General features: G+C 42.1%; 1 pseudogene; it reads right to left on the bottom strand.

Annotated features, from left to right (window-relative positions):
• Nucleotides 1–409: 409 nt before the first annotated feature.
• Nucleotides 410–522, bottom strand: LOC118149812 (small nucleolar RNA U13; annotated as a pseudogene).
• Nucleotides 523–8273: the final 7751 nt, after the last annotated feature.

Raw genomic sequence — 8273 nt, 5'->3', positions numbered from 1 at the left:
TGAAGGGTGGTAGCCTAGAAGTGAGCACTGCTCAATCTCAGCCTCAATGAGGGCTTTCCAAAGGCTAGAACTCTCCATACGGGTTTCCAGTAGCATGCAGAGACTCACGGAGCAGATTCAGCTCGACTGGAGTGCAAAGACTGCTCTGCAGAGTCCATTCTTGGCTAACAGCCAGGCCCACCCAGGCTGGAGCTCAGGGTCTGGAGGTATCATCAGGTCACATGTATCCAAAGGGATCATTCGCATGGTCCTCTTGTTTCTCCCATCCAACAAACAAGGGAGCCTACCTTTTCATCGTTTTGTCCCTTTCACACCTGTCTTTCTACATCAGATCACAACAAGACTTTGAATTCAACCCAAAACCACTGCCTGTAATTGATTTCCCAGTTTTTGTTTTTCCTTTTCTTTTCGTCAGATGGTTAAGGGTAATGTGCCTGCTACATCATAACAAGGCTTGACGGAGGCTCTTTTCACACATGAGTATGAAAACCCAAACATCACACTTAGGAACCACAAAAGGGTGGAGGGGAAGAGTTTTTTGGTTTTTTTAAACTGTCTCTGCTGGTGAGACAGAATTCTCTATTTCTGTCTCTCTGGCTTTCCTTAGAACCAGCATGAGTTAAAGTCCCAATGCACCTGCTTCACACCCTTTGGTTGGCATCTGTCGCGTTTGCCAGCCCAGCTGGTCTTTTCTTTACAAAGCATGGCTCTACCTTTGGTGCTTATAACTGAAGAGGATGGATGGATAAGGGATGGATAGTAAGGGCATCTATTGGTGCTTATAACGCTCTCTTTTGGTGCTTATAACTGAACAGGATGGATAGACACTTTAGCCTCTGTTCAAAAACCAAGTCAGGTTTTCCTGATCCCTTAGAAGTATGAGTCAGATCATGCCATCCTGTGTTCAGGGCTGCCTGATAGTTCTTTCGTTCTCTGAGTCAAGGTCAAGGTAGGTTAAGAGTCAGGGAGGTTCAGGTAGGGCTGACCCCCCTCCCTACCTTAAGACACAGTCAATGATGAGATTTGGCCAATAAGAAACACGGTGATCATTCAGGGTACAAGCCAGGTGCATGTGGGTCAACCCTGGGACATCTGGAGACATTATAAGGAAAAGGGTGCTGTTTGTTCTAGTGGGATTGCTATAGTGGTAAGGCAGAAGCCTGTGGCTACTGCTGTCAGCTTGGACTCAACCCAAAGAAAGCCCATCAGTGAATAAGGGCTTTGCAAAACAAAGCACAGCTAAGGTATAAAGTAAGGCCACCCTATTAGAATCTCTAGACCCAGTAAAGCCTGAAGCCATTGCTTCCCTGGACTTTTCAGGTACAGGAGTTGTATTAGTTCCCTTGCGTTGCTATAACAAATTACCATGATAGTATTAAGGACACCATAAAACAACACACATGTGTTCTCTTACAGTTCTGGACATCAGCAGTCCAAAATCAAGATGTCGACAGAGCTGTGTTCCTTCTGAAGACTCTAGGACAAAAGCTGTTCCTTTGCCTTTTCCAGCTTCTGAAGGCTACCTGCATTCCTTGGCTTGGGGCTCTTCCTAACACTGCTCCAACCTCTTGCTTCCATCCTTATGTCTCCTACTTCTGTAACCAAATCTCCCTCTTTCCTTTATAAGGATCCTTGTGGTTATGATGGGACCACCCAGATATTCCAGGATCATCTCCGCCATTTCAGGATCTTTGACTCAATCACATCTACAAAGCCCCTTTGGCCATATAAGGCAACATATTCATGGGTTCCAGGTATTAGGATGTGGATATTCATGGGTTCTGGGGATTAGGATGTGCATATTCATGGGTTGGGGGGATTAGGATGTGGACATTTTGGGGTGCCTTCATTTAGCTAACCACAGAAATCAGTATCAATAGTGTCCTCTTTTTTTTTTAAGAACCACTTTAGACTTGGGATGTGTCACTTACCATAGAAAGAGTCCATAATACGTATTCCTAAATCCACCTCATCATCCTACCTCTGAAGAACAGATAAAGCCCAGTATTCAGTTCATCCAATCAGAGTTATAATTTCCTTATATCACACTTCAGTGTTTTTAATTTGGGCCAGCAGTACAGAATAGTGGTTAGGAACATAGATTTTGAAATCACATAGCTTCTGTCTACATCCTGACCTTTCCACTTATGAGTTAAGCCTTTTAAGCTACAATCCCCCCGATCTGTCAGATGGAGATAATGAAAGCACCTGCCTCAGCTGGCTATCATAAGAATTAAATGAGATAATGAACGCACTGTGCTCACACTAGAAGGTCAATGCTCGATAAATAATGCACTTTCCACTAAGATTGCAGATATGACTCCTTCCATCTGGTATTACAGATTTTTTATACAATGTGTCTCAATTAATTGCTTCATTTTTATTTAGTTTCTTTAGAAATGGCTCCAGACTCAGAGAATACACCTCGTTGGGTCTTCACACCAACACCTTCATTTCAAAGGTATTGTTGCCAAGTGCTTTCACAGAGCAAACAGAGCCAAACTTTTGCAAGTTGGTCCATGCCTGCCTTCCTTCCTTTATTCTCTCACATTATTGCTGACAACACTCTACCTCCAGAGCAACCCTACCCCATCTGCAAGGTCTGTATTTTTCAGCCACTCTAGGCAAAGACTTTTCTGCGACTCTGTGTAATTTTGTTCTTTCCCCAGCTTATCTAATAACTGTGATCTTTTTTTTATGTTCTTACAGAAAGTGTGGTTGCTCCTCCCTTCTGTCAAATTCCACTTGCTACTTAATGCTCCAGTTTAACTCTGCAGAAATTATTTCAGCCTGGCACTCCCTGAGCATTGCTTTTGTGTGCAGATGCCACTCTGGATGGAGTCAGAGGGTGCTTTTAAAACTTGGCAGTGCATACCTTAACAACATAACAGGAAACAACAGGCAGTGGCTGCACTGAATGGTTCAAGTTTGGTGGCCGGCAGGACAGCAGGGGGCAGCCATCTGTGACAAGTGACAAGACATGCTGTGTGGTTCACAGAGGTTGATGTTTCAGCAGATTTTATATCCCAGATGCAGGGTAACTGGAGAAAACAGGACAGGAACTTCCTAGAGATAGGTAAACTGATACCAAGCTTTTACCTGGATACCTGCATACCTGCCCACCCCAACATTAAACCCACCTGCTCCTCCTCTCTTCCCCTCAAGGAATTTATTTAACGGTTATCGCTACACATTTAAAGCTAATTTTTTTAAAAAATATTCATATACTTTATTAAAATATATTTTTGGAAAACATTTTTACGTTCACTCACCCCTCTAGTATACCCCATATTGCTGAAATAGAGAGCAGGCATCGTGTCATCCCAGGGAAGGCATCAGACCCTTCACAGCTTCAAGATGACCTAAACCACTGCCATAATTCCTTCCTGTTTTTCCAGCAGTTGGCCTAGGAGTGGGCACGTAACCAAACCACGTCCACCGGGACATGGGGAGAGAAGCCTGCTGGGAAGCTTCCTCATGATAACGAAACAACAGAGCCTCAGAAAGAAAGTGTTTTTATTTCCCTGACTTTCTGCTTGTGATGCAGGACTCGATGCTTGAAGCTGTGACAACCATTTATCCCCACGAAGTAAAGGCCAAAAAATAATCTTAGAGCCGGTGAATTCCCCTCCTATCTCCCTGAACTGTTAAACCAACTTCTTGTTATGTTATATATTTAAATACCTTTATTATTTAACCCACTATTACTTGGGTATTTTGTTGCTGGCAGCTGAAGGCATTCTAAATGATACACTACCTCTTTGTTTTCTAAAGAGACTATTAAACAAAACATAACCCTCTCTATGCCTGCCTTAAAAACTGTGTATAAACATGGTGGCAACATCAGGCTTCTTACTGAATAACTTCTTTAAATGAAGTCAAGTGTTAAGAAGTCCCCAAATGGTAGTTACAATCTTTGGATGTTCAGTTGATTCCATTAAGTTGATTGAGTGAGGCCTTTACCTCCCCTAAGCAGTATATTAAGTGCATTGCTGAGTTCTCATCACCCAACAATTGCAGTATGTGATGGTCTTACTGCCCAAATATTGTAGAACTTGTTGATCTCAGTCCATTTTCCCCATCTTGGTCACATAGCAAGATGTCTTGACCACAGCTTGTTATTAGAAATATGCAGAAGGCAAGAAAAAAAAAATCCTAGAATTCTCAGCTGCATAGTATGAGAAAATGCCAGCATCGAGCTGATTTCAAGAGGGTGTAAAAAAAAATAGAATCAGGAACCAGTATGCCTATGGACATTGGTAATTAAATGTGGTGGCTCAATGACAGAGATACCAGTTTAGACTTCATCTAACAGGTACCATTTCTCTCCTTGCATCTGATAACAAAATTAGAAATCTGAACATAACTCTGTCAAAGGAAAAATTAAAAATATTACATGGGGTCATTGGTGAGTCCTTAGTAGACCTAAGGCCTAAACATTTTACAGCTTCCCTAGCTACAAAAGGCAAATCTACAGAGAGTGTGACATGCCTGATGATATCTAAGACTGAAAGAGCTAAAACTCTTAAATTAGCAACAGCTCACAAGCAAGGAAGTCTGATGGGAGCACAGCTATAAATCAGATGTTCCATACAAAGAAAACTCCTGGAAACATGGCCATAGGCTCCCCAAAACAAGTGCAGGTCAACCACCAAGAAACTGGTAGTCTGTCATGAAGTGGAATTCATTCCTCTGATGTTTTTTTTTTTGAGACGGAGTTTCGCTCTCGTTACCCAGGCTGGCAAGCAATGGCGGGATCTCGGCTCACCGCAACCTCCGCCTCCTGGGTTCAGGCAATTCTCCTGCCTCAGCCTCCTGAGTAGCTGGGATTACAGGCACACGCCACCATGCCCAGCTAATTTTTTGTATTTTTAGTAGAGACGGGGTTTCACCATGTTGACTAGGATGGTCTTGATCTCTCAACCTCGTGATCCACCCGCCTCGGCCTCCCAAAGTGCTGGGATTACAGGCTTGAGCCACCGCGTCCAGCCTCCTCTGATGGTTTTACCAGCTCCAGGGGCTGAGCCCTCAGTCTTAGGGGTTCTAAAAGCTGACTTTTCCAACACACCAACATCCATTCCTTTTCTTAGATGTGGAATCACATTACTCGATCTCATGAGACTTGTTATAAAACTTCAGTATCAATTTTATTAACATAAAATGATAAATGACTAGCATAGAAACTTTTAAAAGCTCCCCCAATTAGTCTACTGTCTTCCCAGAGCTTGACTAATAAGGAGGGCCAAACCTATTTACCTGAAAGTTTAGTGGAATTAGAAAGTGTTGGCCTTGTACGAGCCTCGCACAAGATAACCGAATGCAGCCAACATACCCCGAAGATGGCTTCTCCAAGGGACCAGTGCCAACTGACCCTACTGCCTTCAACCAGCTCCAGGAGGGCTGCCCTTGCCAATGGGTTCAGAATCCTCCAAGTTGACTGGCAGTGCCCCTTTCTCCTGGGCAGAGTCTGGATGAATGGTGCCAAAAAACTGCCTCCAAGAGTCTCCTTTCACTTTGCTTTCATGGACAGATTAAAATTCCTTTGACTAACACCTTTTTCATTAGCTATATTTCTTTATTTGACCTCAGATTGCTGAGGTGATCTGCAGCCTAGGAGCTATCGCTTCTCTTGCAGTTGTTAAAACCCATTATATGTCTGTTTTAAAGCTTAAATCTCAGAGTATAATCCTAACATTACCAGACTTGGTGAATATCACATAAAAGCTACCAAGTAGTTTCTATAAATTCTGTATTGAACCATGAGTCGCACATTAGGTCAGCAACATATGGGCAGCACAGATCCATTCCTACATGTTTATTTCAATCATTCCTTCCTTCCTTAATTCATTTGTTTATTCAATAGATATTCATTGGTCAGCTCTATATGCAGGCATTGTTCCAAGTACTAGGCATACAGCAGGAAATCACCCAAACAAACAAAACCTGTCCTCATGGAGCCCACATTCTCTCAGGAGATGGACACACATACTTGTCATATGTCAGAAGCCAAGGAATGATATGAAGAAAAGGCAGGGAAGGTGGACAGAGATTTCTAGGCATAAGTAAGGCACGGAGCATGCATTTATTAAAATGTGCACTGGAAGTCCTCATTAAGAAGAGGTGGGAGGGTGTGCAAGTCATGAGATTATCTAAGGAAAGAACATTCCAGACAAAGGCAGCAGGAAGTGCAGCCGGAGCAGGGTACACCAGGGGAGAGAAGCGGGAGATGAGGTCAGGGAGTTCACAGTAATCAAACATGGCCTATGCCTGTGTCTATACAATATCTGATACATGGATGAAAGTAAAAACATACCATTGACGAACGTTCTCATCCCTCTGGTTCATGTAAACAGATAGAGAGGGAGGCCATGGTTTAGCAGAAGATATTGCCAGTACTATATACCTAACAACTTGTATTCAGAATATATTAAAAGCTTTAGAAAACCAATAAGGACAGGCAGCCTAATAAAGAAATGGCAATAGACTTGAACAAACACTTCATTAAAAAGCATATCCAAACATCCCCCCAATCCTAAAAGGTGCTCAATCTAATTGTCATCAAGCAAATATAAATTACAACAGAATGACTGAAATTAACAAGCTTGACAATACCAAGAGTGGAGGCTACTGAGGAAGAGAAAAGCCACCCCAAAAATGGGAAGCTAGGCCATAGTATTCTTCTGTTGAACATATTTCCGGTTACACCAGATAATAAGAGCACTCCGTAATCACATCTGAACACAGACAAAATTAAGAACACTATTCAAGTTACAAAAGCAACCAAACACCCTATATCTCAGCTATTCTGGGTTGGATCCTATCCCTTCAAGAAATAAGTCGATGTCTTAATCACCAGTACCTGTTCATGTGCCTTATTTGAAAACAGGGTGTCTTTGCAGAGACAATCAGGTTAAGAAGAGGTCATTAGTGTGGGCCCTAGACCAGTATGGCTATTGTTCGTGTAAGAAATTGACTAGAGACACAGAGACAGACACAGGGAACACATCACAGGACAACAGGGGAAGAGACTGGAGTGATGCAGCCACAAGGCAAGGAGAGCCAAGGATTGCCGGCCATCACCAGAAGCTGGGAGACAGGCATAGAGTAGATTCTTCTTCAGTGCTTCCAAAACGGAACTAGCCCTGCCAACACCTTAATTTCAGACTTGTAGTTTGCAAAATTGCGAGAAAATAAACTAAATTTCTGTTGTTTTAAGATACCCAGTTTGCAATACTTTGCTACAGCAGCACAGGAAGTTAATACGTTGACTTATGTGAGTCAATGCTGTTTCTCTTCAAATTCCAGTTTAGCCTCATTCCATTCTTCCTGCTTTCTGGGTAAAAATGATTAAGCAATCCAGTCATAGAATTAACCTGGCTTCCTGACAGTATCCAATTAAGAGCAACACCAGTTTCCCTGAACCCTCCCAAAACCACCTAACAAAAGCTCAAATCTCCTAATTCTTCCCAACACCCCTTTCTTGAGTCATCTCGCCATCCCCACTTTGTGTGCTCTTCCTTGTTAAAATGAATTCATGAAACTAATTTTGTTCATTTTCTACTACAAGTGTCTTCCTGGTGGTCTTCCACTGACACTATGGAATGGATTATAGGTGGAGTATTGGCAATACAAATTGGTATAACGATGGAGTGGACTATGGTGGAGTATTTACAGTATGAATTGGTATAACTACTTCAAAAACTATTTGGCAATATCTACCAAAACTGAAAATAGGCATGCCCAGTGAACCAAAAATTCTACTCCTAGGTGTAAGCCCAACAAATGCATGCCTATGGGTCCCAATAAACATGTACAAAAGTGTTCTTTTTCTTTAAACTTTTTATTCCCATAGGTTTTTGGGGAATGGGTGGCATTTGGTTACATGAGTAAGTTCTGTAGCGGTGATTCGTGAGATATTGGTGCACTCATCACCTGAGCAGTATACTCTAAACCCACTCTGTGGACTTTTATCCTTTACCCACTTCTCACCCTTTCCCTCTGGGTCCCCAAAGTCCACTGTATCATCCTAACGCCTTTTCATCCTCATAGATTAACCCCCACTTATGAGTGAGAACATACAATGTTTGGTTTTCCATTTCTGAGTTAACTCAGAATGGAATAATAGTCTCCAATCACAGGTTGCTGTGAATGCCATAAATTCATTCCTTTTTAGGGCTGAGTAGTATTCCATTGTGTATATTATATATATATACACACAATAGATGTGTGTGTGTATATATATATATATGTGTATGTATATATATGTATATATA

This window comes from Callithrix jacchus, chromosome 20 (assembly GCF_049354715.1).
Source record: "Callithrix jacchus isolate 240 chromosome 20, calJac240_pri, whole genome shotgun sequence".
In the NCBI taxonomy this organism is placed as follows: Eukaryota; Metazoa; Chordata; class Mammalia; order Primates; family Cebidae; genus Callithrix; species Callithrix jacchus.
The sequence above is the reverse complement of the archived record's forward strand: the minus strand, read 5'-3'. Positions and strand labels throughout refer to the sequence as shown.